This window comes from Pongo pygmaeus, chromosome 12 (assembly GCF_028885625.2).
Source record: "Pongo pygmaeus isolate AG05252 chromosome 12, NHGRI_mPonPyg2-v2.0_pri, whole genome shotgun sequence".
Lineage (NCBI taxonomy): Eukaryota > Metazoa > Chordata > Mammalia > Primates > Hominidae > Pongo > Pongo pygmaeus.
In genome coordinates this window covers 111,403,770-111,421,178 of record NC_072385.2, presented here as the reverse complement: position 1 = coordinate 111,421,178, position 17,409 = coordinate 111,403,770, and the positions used below count along the sequence as shown (strand labels likewise).

General features: G+C 38.2%; 1 long non-coding RNA gene across 2 annotated transcripts in view; it reads right to left on the bottom strand.

Annotated features, from left to right (window-relative positions):
• Positions 1-17,409, bottom strand: part of LOC129030696 (uncharacterized) — a 123,614-nt gene that overhangs the window by 93,270 nt on the left and 12,935 nt on the right. For both annotated transcript variants that reach the window (XR_008500732.1, XR_008500733.1), the window contains exon 3: positions 16,669-16,737. This is a non-coding gene — a long non-coding RNA (uncharacterized LOC129030696). The remainder of the gene's footprint in view (positions 1-16,668; positions 16,738-17,409) is intronic.

Genomic DNA, 17,409 nt, shown 5'->3' with positions numbered 1-17,409 from the left:
TGTGTTTGACTTTATCCTATCCTCTCTTTTCTCATTCATTTCTTAACACTGCAGTCTGGCCCAGGCTCCTGTCTGATACTGATCTTCCAGGACCACACAACCTTCCAATCCAACGGCCAGTTTAACCTGCATCACACCCATTTTCCAACAGTATTTGTCACTTTGCATCACCCACTAATTTTCTCAATTATCTCTTTTCGTGGTTCCCAGGACTGTGCAATATCTTGAATTTTCTCCTTATAATTTTGAAAAAAAAAAATTCTTTCTAAGTTTCTTCATGTAGAGTTATTTCCATTATTTAGCCCCTAAATGTTAAGACTACATAGAATTTTGTTAGTTCTTTCTATATGTGCTTTCTTTATATAATTTCATCTCTTAGCCTCCCAAACAAAACAGAACCTCCAAATCACTCCCATATATATTCCATTGTCAGTTTTGTCCGTGAGATTTTGGAAATGCCTCCAAGCTTCCATTCAAGATGGTAAACAGAGCTTATATATTTAACTACACCATAGTAAATTTCCATTTATATTCACAGTGTTATGTAAAAACATATACACTTTAAAAAACTGCATCAGTGTTACCAAACAGGGAAGGATGCCATTCACATATTCAATATTGTGAGGGTGTTTTTCCAAGATTTATTATAGGTCTTGGATTACTAGATTGAAAAATTACTAGCCTATGATTCAACGCATGGGAAGGCAATCCCCCAGATCTCCAAAACACTCATGGCAGAATTGGAGAAATGGGTAAGACCTGGGCAATCAAGAGAGTCCAAATCTCACAATTTGAATGACTTCAGCATGGACACCAGGAAAATCCTTGAGAGTCCCAGGCTTGGACTCTTACTCTGGGGCTCTTTGACCATAGACAGTTTCACGACTAATGCCAAATAAAATGGGGACATTTTCTCAACAAGCCACTGACATTGGCCTGTCTACTCTGTTCTATTTCCTGTACTTTTATGTTGCCAGATAATGATACCAGTCCTTGTAAGTGAGGAGTAGGAAGGGAGCTAAAGTTACAGGCATTCATGCAGTGGGAAGGTTTGATTCTTCTGACATGGGTTTATTTCTCTGTTTGTGGATGTTTGTCGCTTGCATCTGTTGTAGCAGCCAACATTTACCAGGGCCTCAGTTATTGTTTATTGGGCAATGCAAGTGTCCATGTTGCGAGACTCTTACAGGAAGGCCTCCTCCAAAACCAGGCACACCCACAGGGCAGGCTCTATGTGCCTCTGTCCACTGTCTGCTCCAATTACATTTCTAAACAATCAAACTTGACCCCAATGCCCCACCCCTTCTCCTCCAGCTCCTGCTGCCTGCACTGATGGACCCTACTGCCTGGTTGGCATATCACTTGGTTTACAGCAACTGGAAAGAGGAACATAATGTAACAAACCTTGCTGCTATTTACAAGATAGTTGTTTCTTTGTTTTTACTCTCTCAAGTTGGTTGTAACACTGAAGTTAGCTGGGCTACTGCCTCTTCTTCCTGATTGAAATGACTTTGCTCATTGCTATGGTTTGAATGTGTGTGCCATGGTTTGAATGTGTGTGCCACCACCCCCAAATTAATATGCTGAAGCCTAGTCACCAATGCGAGTCTATTAGAAGGCAGGGCTTCTGGGAGGTGATTAGATCATGAGGGTGCAACCTTCATAAATGGGATTATGACCTTATAAAGTAGGCCCAGAGTGCTGCCTTTTCCCTTTTATCATATGGGGACACAGTGAGAGGATGCCATCTATAAATCAGAAAGCAGAGTCTCACCAGATACTGAATTTGCCAGTGCCCTGATCATGGACCCTCCAGCCTTCAGAATTGTGAGAAATTTCTGTTGTTTGTAAGCTACTTTTATATAAGCTATACGGTATTTTGTGGTAGCAGCCCAAATGGACTAAGACACTTATCAACAAACCCTTTTCAGTAAAGTCCTACTTTAAATAGTGTGCACCCTATGTCATGGTGTATCCATCAATTATTACCATAATCATTTTGTGTGACAAACAATCTCAAGATCTGAATAGATTACAACAGCAACTACTTATTTTCCTTGCTTCTGTGAGTCAGGTATGGCTTTACTAGGATAGGATGGGCTTGGCTGCAGGTCAGATTAGCATTGTTCCAACCATTTTTTCTTTTGCAGGCAACAGACACCTGAGCCATGTACTCCTCTTGATGGATCGCAGGAGCACAAGATGGTAAGCCGAAACACAGAATACATCGCAAAGCCCATCCTTGAAACTAGGACACTGTCCATCAGCTACAAGCCCTATGATTAAGTCCATCAAAGGTGAAGTAGATGGAACTCCATGTAGACAAAAATAAAGGTGACAGGTAAGAATAGGAAATGGCTGAAGTGGATGAGATAAAATTCTAACCTTATGAATAATTTCAGGAATATAACAAGTGTCTTTCCAAGTTATGGTTGGCTATGTATGACAGATTTATTTATTTATCCCAATTTTTCCCTCCCTTCAAGCTATGAGATTATACATTTACCCCCTTTATAGTATGGCTTCTTAGTTACTGGATCTTGAGTTAGTCTAGCCTGCAATTTCATACTGTAAACAAGACATTTTATACTGATTCTTTTCTTATCTATGCTGATGCAAATTCTCCTAATATGTATTTTGGTGTGATACACACACACACATTATTTGACACCCATATATCTACGTATATATGTATAGCTCTGCATATATATTTGTGCAAACATAAATTTGTAAGGGAGGGGAATTAAATGCATAAGGCTTAAATTGCCATCTTGAACCAGAAGACCTTTGGGTATAATTTTTCCATGTTTGTTTAAGTGTGTTTCTCCCAAAGAGACTGTATATCATCTTGGTATTCTAAGCACATAATATTGTTCCTGGACTAATCATATAAATAAATAAATATATATATATGTGTGTGTATATGTGTGTGTGTGTGTGAGTGTAGGTGTGTGTGTATATATATACACACTCAACAAATGTTCAAATTAAATTATTAATCAAATTAATGATTTGGCTATTTTTTCCAAACATTTTATGATGATAAAAACTTAAATCCTGTATGAAAATCTTGCATCTTTTCATCCCGTTCATTCTGTGACCCAGCAGCTTAATCCTGCCTTGCTGACCTTGTATATTCTCTAGTTCCATCATGCCTCCTTTGAGGTGCGGTGAAATACGTAGCAAATAACTCAGGGGTAAAGGCACGATTGTCTGTTAACAGAATTTAAGAGATGTGAGTTTTTATCAGAGATGGTACATAACAAAAGTTAGTATCAGTAAACTGTGGTTCTGTCTTTTCTGCTACTGTTGGACTTTTTAAACCCCTTCACCTCTCTAACCTCAGATTTCCCAAAACAAAATGGAAACACATTTTTAGAAGCTACTTTTCCTCCCCACCTTACCTGGCTATATCAAATGAAATGTTTGAGAATATGCTATGAATAAAAAGTGTTACAAAAATATGATCTGGAAGTATTAAAAGAGAAATTTAATAAATCCAGAGACTATTGTTTAGAAAGTAATTATGACTTGTGTCTCTCAGGGCAAGGAGAAGAGAACAGAAAGATATGGAGAAGCTATTTATAGTTCACCCCTGCCTAGATGAAATGACTTTAAACACAGTATACAATTGCAGAATAAGAAGTACCCCTCAAGATATAAAATTCTCCCCATATTACCTCCCCCATCGTCCACATCCAAGAATCCAGGATGGGGGCAGGTAAAGGGGAAAGAAGATCAGCAGCTTCAGAAGGGGGTCTAGAGTCTGTCAGCCTCACTCAACCTTCAGGGTTCCGGCTAATGCATTTTGACAGGGAAGAGAGTTGATTCTGAATAAATGAATCCTTTCATGTAGAGAACTTCTGGGGAGCAGTGCAGAGTGAGAAAAACCAACACCCATGAATTCCTCTTGTGGAATTCTGGGCTGATGCTCCATCTGACTCCAGGTAATCACCAGGCATTTCTTTCAATGCCATCCATATTTCTGGACTGGAAAAAAAAAGTTTCAAAGACTAAACCCCATGCTGAGGAGCTGATTTCTTATAACAATAGCTAATGATGAGTGTTCTTGAAACCCCTCTTTAATCAAAGGACAGGGATTGTCAGAGAAGATATCACTGTATTAAGGCCAAACTAAAAGCCTGGTTAGGTCTTCTATACTATAGATAAAACCACTAATAAAGGCAGCTCTAAGATATTTCTGTGAAAGATTCAGAAAGAACACTAATTAACCCAGACAGGGAATCTTCCAAAGATGTATTCCTTCTGTTGAAGAATATCCTGTATTGGCATTTTTGTGAATCATTCTTGACATTTTGCCAGTTCTGCTGTCAGCTTTCAAGGGATACAGAAATAGTGAGTAGATTTTTAAGAGCAAAAATCTATAAAACAAAGTCTGATTACAACACTACTGGCTGGCTTAAAAACAAACACAGAGATGATCATTAAAAAACAAAACTTCTAGCAAAGTCTCCTGTGGTAAAATAGCTTCATCTGGTTGGTATGAGACCATGTCTGAAAGAGCCAACTTAGGTTGAATTATAGTGTTCTCTGGATTACAAGTGTAAAAGTGTTTTGAGTTATTGTTTAGTGAACATGTCTGGGTGAGCAGACAGTCATACACATATACACACATTCATTCAGTGAATATTTGTTAAACAGCTATTCTGTGCCAGACACTGCTAATAAACTCTTACGAGAGCTACTGTTATTACTTTTTATAAAATACTAGTAATTGTTCTAAAAAGAGTAATTGCTAAATGTTTATTTTATGCTTCAAGTAACTGAACGTTTTTTAGACATAAGTAGTATGCACAAGCTCATTATTAAAATATTAAAGTAGAATATTGACTATTAAAGTGGAAGTAAAGTATCTATTCATCAGTCCCTGACTTCCATAGCCCAACTACCACTTCCTGTGGAAATAGTATTCATGGAGCGTGATTTAAAGAGTATTACTCTCAAACATTCTTGCCACCCAGAACTTGCTAATGGCATTCAAAAGTGATGTAACACAAGTCACATTTCACACTTGTACTCTTTCTCTTTGTTCGCATACTACCCATGCTACTCTAGAAAATAGTATTTTTAGCTCCCTCACTTTAGCCTCTAAAATGACTGAGAATAAGAGAAGACCAAAGTTTTCTTCCTTTCCTTTCCTTTCTGCCGCACTCCCTCCCTCTTTCTCTTTCTTTCCTTTTTTTCTTCTTTCCTTCTTTCTTGTTATTGTTTTTAAATTATATGCATAGGCCAATATAACACAGACACAAGTTTGCGGGTTGTCAGGAAAATAAGAAAGAGAACATTTTGACTAAGAACTCCAAATTGAAACAGAATAGAGGACATAATGCATTTCTTTGTAACTTGGAAAGTTGGGTCATGGAGAAGCTACTGTGTAAAATAGGCATATAAAATTTTGGCATTAGAGAAGACTCTTGCTCAGCCAATGACACATGGACTGCCTGGATATCCCCAAATTCTGATTCCACATTTGTTTTTATAAAACAAAACAAACGAACAAAGAACAGCCCCATATTCACCTGCTACATGCTACAAAACATGGGCCTGAGAGAATTTATGAGCAAAGGCAGGATGTTAACTTTAAATATGTTTGTATAGCATTTGGAATCCTCAGAGAATGGGGCCTGAACAAACAAAACACCACTACTAATAATATTTCACAAAGCTCGGTGAGAGAGTGGCTGTGGACCCTGGCCATTCCCTGGGCATACCTGCCTCTTATCAAACTCGCATCACAGTCTGATGGGGTGTCCCTCTCTTGCCCTTGCCAGTCAATAACTCCTGCAAGTGCAGAAGACAATGGGGGTTTTAGGGAAGGGTCAGGATTCTCTGCCCATCTCCACTGCTCCTGCACTCAGCCCCGTGGTCACCTCCTGCAACTGGCATCGTGCAGACCATCATGGAAGAAAAATGGTCCGTGGGCAGAGTCTGTCAGCAGGAATTTTGGCTGAGGAAGAGAGACAGTTCTTGTCCAGCATCGTATTTCTTTCTCTACCTTAGTAATAGCCAGAGAATACTGGAAATGACTGGCTGAGTAAATTGCTTTTGGAACAAATGCACTCCCTCCCACTGATCTCCTCCTTCTCTCTTTCTGGTTTCTGGCTCTCTCCCCTCCCTCCTCATCTCCTCCTATCCCTCTGCAAGCATGAAAATCTCTCCCCTCTTTCAGATGTTGCAAAGCTACTGACAAAGCTCAGGAAAACATGTATATATGTAATATGTAATGTTTTCCTAACAATTCAGGATGTCGCCTCCAGCTTTCCAGGTCATGAAGTAGGTGTGGTCTAGGTCAGAAAAGCCATCCATCTTCACATTCATGCAGCCAGGCCAGCATGTAGGGGCCACTTGCAAACATCACTGACCCCATAACACGGTCTGTCTCTTGAGACTTATCCACAAGCATTAGCCTGAAGCCCTTTGGCAGGTAAAATGTGATCCCAAGAGGAGGAGATAGTTCAGATTCCTGACTGGGTGCATTCCATAGAATGAAGTCATTAACGTTGTTGCCACTTCCAGCTTCCCTCTCACTCCAGCCTGGGTTCTCCTCCCTGAAACTTGCTCTGGATTCCTTTGAACAGCTTTGTTACCAGCTGCACAGATCCTGTAACCCAACCTTCAGTGAGTGTGTCTGTCTCCAGTAGTGGTTAAAATCACACAAAGACACACCTTTATTGGGAGTTACTGCTGTGAACTTCCTTTACACTAGGGATATAATACAACTTATAAAGCAGGTGTCTGCCAAATTAATGAGCATAGTCTGCACTGCTTTCTGACACCAACAACAAATTCTCCAGCTCTCTAGACACCAACTAGATATCCTACAATTCAATTCTGTTCTGACACTATCTACCTAGAGTTAGCATCAGAGCCCATGAGTTAAGAGCTCAGTCCCACAAGACCATGCCCACTTTAGACACCAGTCCTAACTGCCAGGCTGTCACCTGTACTTCTGACTGACTGGATATAAATTCAAGGGTTTTCATTATCCCCTTTTAAGTTTTGCTACTTTTCTAGGACAGTTCATAGAAGTCAGGAAAATACTTCGTTATTTATTGTAAAGGATACATCTCAGGAATAGCCAAATAAAAGAGATACACAATGCAATGTATTGGGGGAGAGTGTGTGCAGAACTCCCACGATCACTCTGGGCATGCTGCACTCCCAACAACTCAGAAGCTCTCCAAACCCCACTGTTTAGGGTTTTTATGCAGGTCTCATTGCATAGGCACAATTGATTAAATTATTGGCCATTGGTGATTGGTCTCAACCTTTAGACTCTCTCCCCTCCCCAGGGGTCACTGCTTGAGGCTGAAAATTCCAACTTCTAGTCATGCCTTGACCTTCCTGGTGAGCAGTTGCCATTCTAAAGCTGTCTGGAGCCCCAAGACACCAATCACATCATTAGCATACAAAAGACACTCATCCTGTGGAGATTCCAAGGACTTTAGGAGATGTGTGACAGCAATCAGGGAAAAAGATCCTCATATATTTCTTATTATGCCACGGGAAATAATACAGTTTACAAAGCAGGGTGTCTGCTAAATTAATCTTAATTAATGAACACAGAGATCCATGATTAGAGGTGTTGCCATGTGTGTCCCCACACTCTCCACCCACATGCATAAGGTCCCTTAGCAAACAGCCTCTTGCATTAGTTTGCTAAGGGTAATAGCCAAATACTGCATGTTCTCACTTATAAATGGGAGCTAAATGAACTTATGAACACCAAGAAGGAAACAACAGACACTGGGGTCTGCTTGAGGGGGGAGGGTAGGAGGAGGGAGAGGAGCAGAAAAGGTTAACGACTGGGTACTGGGCTTAATACCTGGGTGATGAAATAACATGTACAACAAACTCCCATGACACGTGTTTACCTATGTAACAAACCTTCACATGTACCCCTAAACTTTAAATAAACATTAAAAAAATCAGGCAGGAGAAGGAAATAAAGGGTATTCAATTAGGAAAAGAGGAAGTCAAATTGTCCCTGTTTGCAGATGACGTGATTGTATATCTAGAAAACCCCATCGTCTCAGCCCAAAATCTTCTTAAGCTGATAGGCAACTTCAGCAAAGTCTCAGGATACAAAATCAATGTGCAAGAATCACAAGCATTCTTATCCACCAATAACAGACAAACAGAGAGCCAAATCATGAGTGAACTCCCATTCACAATTGCTTCAAAGAGAATAAAATACCTAGGAATCCAACTTACAAGAGATGTGAAGGACCTCTTCAAGGAGAACCACAAACCACTGCTCAATGAAATAAAAGAGGATACAAACAAATGGAAGAACATTCCATGCTCATGGATAGGAAGAATCAATATCATGAAAATGGCCATACTGCCCAAGGTAATTTATACATTCAATGCCATCCCCATCAAGCTACAAATGACTTTCTTCACAGAATTGGAAAAAACTACTTTAAAGTTCATATGGAACCAAAAAAGAGCCCGCATTGCCAAGACAATCCTAAGCCAAAAGAACAAAGCTGGAGGCATCACGCTACCTGACTTCAAACTATACTACAAGGCTACAGTAACCAAAACAGCATGGTACTGGTACCAAAACAGAGATATAGATCAATGGAACAGAACAGAGCTCTCAGAAATAATGCCACATATCTACAACCATCTGATCTTTGACAAACCTGACAAAAACAAGAAATGGGGAAACGATCCCCTATTTAACAAATGGTGCTGGGAAAACTGGCTAGCCATATGTAGAAAGCTGAAACTGGATCCCTTCCTTACACCTTATACAAAAATTAATTCAAGATGGATTAAAGGCTTAAATGTTGGACCTGAAACCATAAAAACCCTAGAAGAAAACCTAGTCAATACCATTCAGGATATAGGCATGGGCAAGGACTTCATGTCTAAAACACCAAAAGCAATGGCAACAAAAGCCAAAATTGACAAATGGGATCTAATTCAACTAAAGAGCTTCTGCACAGCAAAAGAAACTACCATCAGAGTGAACAGGCAGCCTACAGAATGGGAGAAAATTTTCGCAACCTACTCATCTGACAAAGGGCTAATATCCAGAATCTACAATGAACTCAAACAAATTTACAAGAAAAAAACAAACAATCCCATCAAAAAGTGGGCGAAGGATATGAACAGACACTTCTCAAAAGAAGACATTTATGCAGCCAAAAGACACATGGAAAAATGCTCATCATCGCTGGCCATCAGAGAAATGCAAATCAAAACCACAATGAGATACCATCTCACACCAGTTAGAATGGCGATCATTAAAAAGTCAGGAAACAACAGGTGCTGGAGAGGATGTGGAGAAATAGGAACACTTTTACACTGTTGGTGGGACTGTAAACTAGTTCAACCATTGTGGAAGTCGGTGTGGAGATTTCTCAGGGATCTGGAACTAGAAATACCACTTGATCCAGCCATCCCATTACTGGGTATATACCCAAAGGATTATAAATCATGCTGCTATAAAGACACATGCACACGTATGTTTATTGCAGCACTATTCACAATAGCAAAGACTTGGAACCAACCCAGATGTCCAACAATGATAGACTGGATTAAGAAAATGTGGCACATATACACCATGGAATACTGTGCAGCCATAAAAAATGATGAGTTCATGTCCTTTGTAGGGACATGGATGAAGCTGGAAACCATCATTCTTAGCAAACTATCGCAAGGACAAAAAACCAAACGCCACATGTTCTCACTCATAGGTGGGAATTGAACAATGAGAACACATGGACACAGGAAGGGGAACATCACACACCAGGGACTGTTGTGGGGTGGGGGGATGGGGGAGAGATAGCATTAGGAGATATACCTAATGTTAAATGACGAGTTACTGGGTGCAGCACACCAACATGGCACATGTATACATATGTAACTAACCTGCATGTTGTGCACATGTACCCTAAAACTTAAAGTATAATAAAATAAATAAATAAATAAATAATCTGCACTAATGCAGCCAGGCCTGGCCTTGTCTGGATCTAGGAAAGATTAACAGAGAGGCTGACTCCTCTAAAGATCTGAAAAGAAACATTGACCACCTTTTTCTCTGAGGGCTGCTACCTGTGAAGTTTCAACTATGTAACAACACCACCTTGCCTAGTAAAACCTCCTCTTTTCTCGCTTCTATGACCTGATTTGTCATCATAACCCATTCTGGGTCATTCTCTGAAACCTCATTCTTTCTGTAACCTCAAGATGGTACATAGGCTTCCGTACCCTATGAGGGGATGGGGGTTGGGTCTTCATTCTGAAGGTTCTTGTGCATACACGTTAAATAAATTCATATGCCTTTTCTCCTAAAAACACAATCAAACAAAAGCCTCACCGGTGAGTTAACTCCACACCCCAGGACCTACCTCATCTGAGACCCAGTCTTCAGGGACGTCTCTCCAGCCCTGTCATCTAATATCGTTGAAATAGATTAAACTTGACTTTCTGAGCTCCTCTTTTGGCTCCTATAGCCTGCAGCTCTGCTCGCATGTGCCTATGTGATTTCTCTTTCCAGTCAGATTACAAAGTAACCGAGACACAGATCTTGTGCAAAAATTTTCTGCTGCCATCTCAGCATCTACTTCAGTGTCTTCCCAAGCATCAGTAAATATTTGCTAATTAATTAATAAAATATATCTATAAAATGACTATTACTGGGAATACTACTACTGACAATAAAAATAATATTTAAGTAACATTTATAACTTGCCAGGAACTTTACTAGACATACATTTAATAATTAATTTAATTTATATGAACCAGCTGTGAAAGAGAGTTAACATATTCTCTACACAGGAAAAAAACCGAAGTTTAGAGAAAAATGCTAAAGAAACTGACTCAGGGTCATGCATAGAGGAGGCAAAAAAAACATAAATAAATAAATAAATAAATAAATAAAAAAAAAGATTCCTGCCTCATAATCCCCAGAATGTTGAGCCAAAGTGGAATTTTGAAGGTAACATTAATAAGATTTTTCAGTGCTCATTAGGGAAGATTGATTTTCTCTAACAAAATGGAACTCTCTCTTCACAAACTCATACAGAAAGTTCTCTTTATAAGTGATCAGGATTTGCAATGTGCTTATCCAGGTGCTTCTAGATTTTTAGTAAAAGTCATCTATATATCACAGAATAACCGAGCAAGGAGGACTATAAAAAATAATCCAGTTCCAAAAATTGTTTACTTTCAGAATCCAGTTGATATCTTCAAGCTTCTGTAGACAGAAAATTCTTCAGAGCTTGAGTGCATGACATACAAATGGTCTCTGACGTTATTTTTCAACTTATTTTTTGACTTTATGATGGTACAAAAGTGATACATATTCAATAGAAACCATACTTTGAATTTTGATCCTTTCCAGGGATGCTATGCTATGATGGGGTGCTATTCTCCCTCTCTCTCTTTTGCTGTCTCCATGCAGGACACTGGCAGCGAGCCACAGCTCCCAGTCAGCCACACGTTCATGAGGGTAAACAACTGATACAGCCATTCTGTTTTTCATTATCAGTCCAGCATTCAATAAGATACATGAGATATTCAGCACTTTGTTATAAAACAGGCTTTGTGTTAGATAATTTTATAAATTATAAAATTTATAAGATTTATAAAAATTATAAAATTTATAAAACAGGCCAACTATGGGCCAATGTATTGTTCTGAGCATATTTAAGCTAGGCTGGGCTGAGCTATGCTGTTTAGTAGGTTATCTGTATTCAATGCATTTTTGACTTAAGATATTTTCACCTTACAATAGGTTTATTGAAATGTAACCCCATCATAAGTCAAGGAGAATCTATGCTTCAAACAGTCCTGGGCAAGAAAGAATTGAACTTTGCTCTACACCCCCACTATATTCATGCCTCCTAGTATCTTGGCTATGTCTACTAATTCTCAATTGCAGGCTTTACTTTAGGGATGTAGTTTTCAAGATGACCCTTTTTGGGATCTTAGTGTCTTCCAATGTTGTACAGATTATGTCTAGTCTTGCCTGTTGACCACAGTCTAGCAACTAGTATCATAACCTAACATACCTCTAGCTTCCAATTTGGCTCGATTATAGATGCCTCAGAATCTTGGAAAGATGTATAATTTGTTTATTTATTTCATAAGAAGTGAGAATTAAATTGGATCTTTAATCCACAAGTCATATTTTCTTTCTTCAGTGCCATGCAATAAAGTCAGTCTCTTTGTCAGTGGAGAAGCTGCTCATCAATACAAACTGAGCGCTTGGTGACAGGAAGAGGTACAGATGTATGAGATGAAGGAATAGTAGCTAATGAACTATTTTAGGATATCAGTTAGCATTCAATAGTCATAATTCACTTAACAAGAATAAACTAAATCCTATACATTCGATATTGGTTTCTACCTGGATTTAGTTATTCATAGAACCTATAAAAAATTGTGACTCCATAATTATGGGGATCTTGAACTGAATAAAAGAGGAACAAGGACACATACAAACTGCTAAGGTAGAAGAAAATTGAAGAGATTAGCTGGGTTATAATTAGTATCACAAGAACAAAAATAAAGATATAAGAAAATTAACAAAACATAAAAACAAATTCAGAAAACCTTTGGTCTGAGGCCTCTTATATTAAATCAGCTCAAACTTCCACGACAACCAAGATATAAAGGTGGATGGACTGCACTATCTGTACCTTTTGGCACCTGTTGTTTGTTCCCCTTCAAGGATCTTTTAATATTCATATAAAATAGTGAGTGACCAGAGAGCACAAGGTCACTTCTCCTAAAGATCAGAGGCACACAATGTCCTCAACCTCCTTGCATAAACATGCACCCACTTATCTCCCCCAACTCCAACCACAGTTCCACCTGTTTGCCCAACCCCTTAACTTAACCAAGTTCAACTGTCTTTAGGTAACAGGTTACAATCTTGTGAGGATGTCAGATTGGGATTATGTGTTTCATAAATGTTTGGTTGAGTTGACCTATAAAATGAATGCTATTTTCTTCGGAGAAAGATTTAATGCAATTTTCCTTAATGAGTTTAAAGCCATTAATGCCTTTTATTTCTTAAATCTATTTTTGCTCCTTATATTTATCTAGAAATGTATTTCCTACATATATGCTCTGAATGTACTAGCATTTCATTACTTTAACCTGTGCTTCTCTGTAGTTATGGCTCATTTTTTATGCCTAATATTGTTTATTTGGGGTTTTCTCTCTAGTTTATAAGGAAAATTGAATTGTCTATTTTGTCTTTTCAATGGACACACTTAATCTTTTTTGATAGTCTCTCCATTATATCTTTGTTTTATTCTTCAGTAATTTACTACTATTATTTTTTGAAATTATCTCCTTCTTAAGTTTGTGCTTACTTTATGTGGTAGGCAGATTTTGAAAATTGGCTTCCAAGGCTCCATGTCCTAATCTCCAGAACTTGTGAATATGATGAGATAGCTCTCCCATGATAATGTTACACTATATGGCATAGTTGAATATAAGATAAGGAGATTATCTGAATAAGTGTAATATAGTCCTATAAACCCCTTTAAAACCAGAGTTTTCTGCAGCTGGTAGTGGAAGACATAGCGATTGGAAGCATGAGGGAAATTTGATGTGCAATTGTTGAGATTGAAAGTGTGGCTAATTGTGTTCATGCAGCTGAGTTATGAGTTCTGGTCATTAGTGTGAGTGACAGTACTGTAAGGAACTTCTCATTTCCACGTATTCTTATTGGTAAGAGAGAGTAATATTTAAGTAACATTAGAAAACATATATCAAGAATGGCAGAGGTTTCCTACCACTTAAAAACCATTTTTTTCTAGACTATTGTGGAAGAAAGATAGAAACTCTGTTTTATATAAACCACTGTATTTTAGGGTCTCTTAATCACAGTACTTTGGTCTGTACCCTAATCATTACAACATAGTTAGAAATTGCCCACTTAGTCTTCTGCATTTTAACTCTCTCAATTTTCTGCTTTCTCTCTCCAATTTTCTGTTTTCTCACCTCTCTGTGCAGCATTCCATTGTCATTTTATATTGTCAGATCTGTCATCCAGTTGGCTAATTCCCTCTTCAGCTACATCTCATTGAATGTTTAATCTGTCTGTTGAATTAATCATTTCAATCACTGTGTCTTGCCATTTTAACTAGTTCTTTTGCAAATATATCCCTGTTGATTTTAATAGTATCTGTCATTATACTTTAATAGTCTCTTTTATTTATTCAAAAATATAAAATATACTGATCATATCTGATCTCATAATTAATCTCTGTAATTTGTTATTTCTGTCATCTGTTGCTCATGATTGTTAATTTTATGACTTGTTTAATAACTTTGTATTGTGAATACATGTTTCTTGGTGCTCCAGCTGTGAATATTTGTTGACATGAGATCTATGTTTAAAATATGTTATTCCAGAGAGGATAATCATTTGCCTTTGACTAATGCCTAAAGTACTAGCAATTCAGAACCAGTTTAAATTATATTTTTGGTGGGAAGGGGGTTGGGAAGCACAGAAAGTATGAAATATAAGCCTCAGAACTCGAGAGAAGTCTTATGAGTTGGAATTCTCATTAGATTTTTTTTTTTACAATAATTATTATTTAGACACAGTGCCAACAGGGGTACCAGTCCACACATTTCCCACTGTAGGGTGCATTTATGCTTTCTTTCAGTCTTCTGAGAAAGCTGGCCCTCAGTCCACCTAGATCCACATAGTTGCTCCAACTTTCCATGTGTTAGGTCATCAAGAATAAATAGAATTTCCTCAAGCAATATTGATTCTTGCTTTCTCCTGATTTGGACTTTCTTATATTTCATAAGCTCTAAAACACCTTTTTAACTTTTCTTTTAGCTCAACAATGCATTGAGAAATATACATTCAGGTGTGACTTACTAGAAGAGTCTTTCTTCTACAACTATTAACTTTCATTTCTTTCTCTTTTTTTTTTTTGAGACTGAGTCTCGCTCTGTCACCCAAGCTGGAGTGCAGTGGCACAGTCTCAGCTTACTGCAGCCTCTGCCTCGCCTCCTGGGTTCAAGTGATTCTCCCGCCTCAGCCTCCCGTGTAGCTGGGATTACAGGAGCACACCACCACACCCAGCTAATTTTTGTATTTTTAGTAGAGACAGGGTTTCACCATATTGACCAGGCTGGTCTTGAACTCCTGACCTAGTGATCTGCCTGCCTCGGCCTCCCAAAGTGCTGGGATTACAGGTGTGAGCCACCACACCCAGCCTACAACTATTAACTTTTATACTTTCAGATAAGCTTTAATTTTCTTCAGAGCATACATAATTGTGTTAAATTGTCTTCTCTTTCTTAAAAATTATTTCCTATCTCTCTTCTTTAGAATGTAACTTCCTGAGACAAGAGACGTGGTAATCTCATTTACTGCTGTATCTCCAGTGCCTACGGCAATGCCTGGCACATAGAAAATGCTCAATAAAAATTCCCTAAATAAATACATTACAAGATATATGCACACACACACATATATGTATTACACACATGTGCTGTAGCCATACATACACATGTGTGCGTATAACACCTATATAATTTGAATTTGAACAATTTTTTGTTTATTAAACTGCTGGTCTAACTGGTCATAGAATACTTCAATTTTGTTGTGTGATAAGTAAAATATTAAGGTTAAAGATGCATCATACAAAATTAAGACACACTGCATTGACTGCTTGGTGAAAAGGTAAATGGGAATCCTTCAGACAAAATTGTTTATTAACATGACAGAAACATCAGATAAATACCTACTTTTGAAATGCTGAGTTACTGTAATATACATATATAGTCACTAAATGTTAACTGTAATTTCAAGTTGTCATTCCAGTTTGCATCCTTAATGTGTCATTTCTCTGGTGGGTTTGAACGGTGCTGTATTAGAGACTGTCACTTGCAAGTTTGAGGCACCTGAAGCTACTGTACAATGACTGACATGAGCATTGAGCAGACCCTCATAGCCTCTGCCAGCAAGTCTTTATCCTGAGTAAAGGGAGCAGATTAGATAATTGGATGGTTGAGCAAGAATTCATGCATGTGTACTTGACGGACGCAAAAACATGTGTTCAAGAATGCAAATTTGAGGATGAACCTTGTTTGCTACAAGAAAAACACTAAGATTGGGGTTTGGAGACATGAGTTTTATACCTATAACTATTTAGTTATAGGTACTTCTGGACACTTCTGGACCTTGGTCAATTTATCTGTAAAATAAACGGCTGTTGTAGTAAATTTCCCTTCCAATTCTACAATTCTATTACCAAATATTTCTCAAATTTATAGGCCTCTCTGAAAATTAAACAAAAATCTTACAATAAATTATTCCTCTTCTGAGAAATTCAGTGTAAGTTGGGCCTTTGCTGGACTTTCCAACGTCTGAATTATAAGTACTACATGATGCCTGTCTCCAAGTGTTTCCCTAAATTAGTTGATAATATAACCAAAACTAGAGCTCTACATAGAAAAAAAAACCAAAGCTTTATTCTATTACCTGGAAGGAAGGAAAGCTAAGGAGCCCTCTAGGGCACTTAGGGTTATAGCACCGTCTCTAATCTAGCCTGAGGTTCTGGGACTATGGATGATGCTTCCTAGTTGGAGCTCAGCGCTACTCACCTTCTGCTTTCTAGATCTCTTTGTCTCTTATTTTTCACTATCACTTACCTCTCTGGTTTGATTCTATTCCTTCTCCTCTTTCTTCCTCTGCCAATTATGTCCAGTCTGTACTATCTACTGAAAGATAGAGAATGACAGCATTACCTTCTTAACACATGACAATCATAGCCCTTCAAATAGTGAAGCAATACATCAGCTCTGACCTCTGTTTGCTTTTCACGAGTACAAATAACTAATACCAGAAATGAAAGAGAGCCCATCAATACTGATACCATAAACACTGAAGAAGATAGTAAGAAATACTATGAACAACCCTATGCCCACATATTTGATTATTAGCTTAAATGAAATTGACTAATTCTTTGAAAGACATCAGCTGCCAAAACTCACACAGGCTCTGTCCCCTTAACAATACTGGAAGAGGCAAACACTACATTATCAGCCTCTGCCCACTAGCTGATGGGAACAAGAGTTTGAGGTAGTACAATTCTAAGGAACCCAGGGACACTCTCTTCACAGCTTTTCACTTGTCATCTATCATGTTGGCTCAGGCTGCTTTCATGCTTAGAAATTGAGATTCTCTGTGACTGCAGCTTTGCAAACATCAGCATTATGTAGCCAATACTTGATCTTCTTCTCATGATCTTTGTCTCATGAGATTGGACTGTGCTATCTGTACTCTTACCTGTTGATGAAGGCCATGTCATAATCAGATTGATGGGCCAAGCCCAAAACGCCATCTGTAGTAGCTTCATTCATTAAATAATAAATACTACCACCTCACTAAAC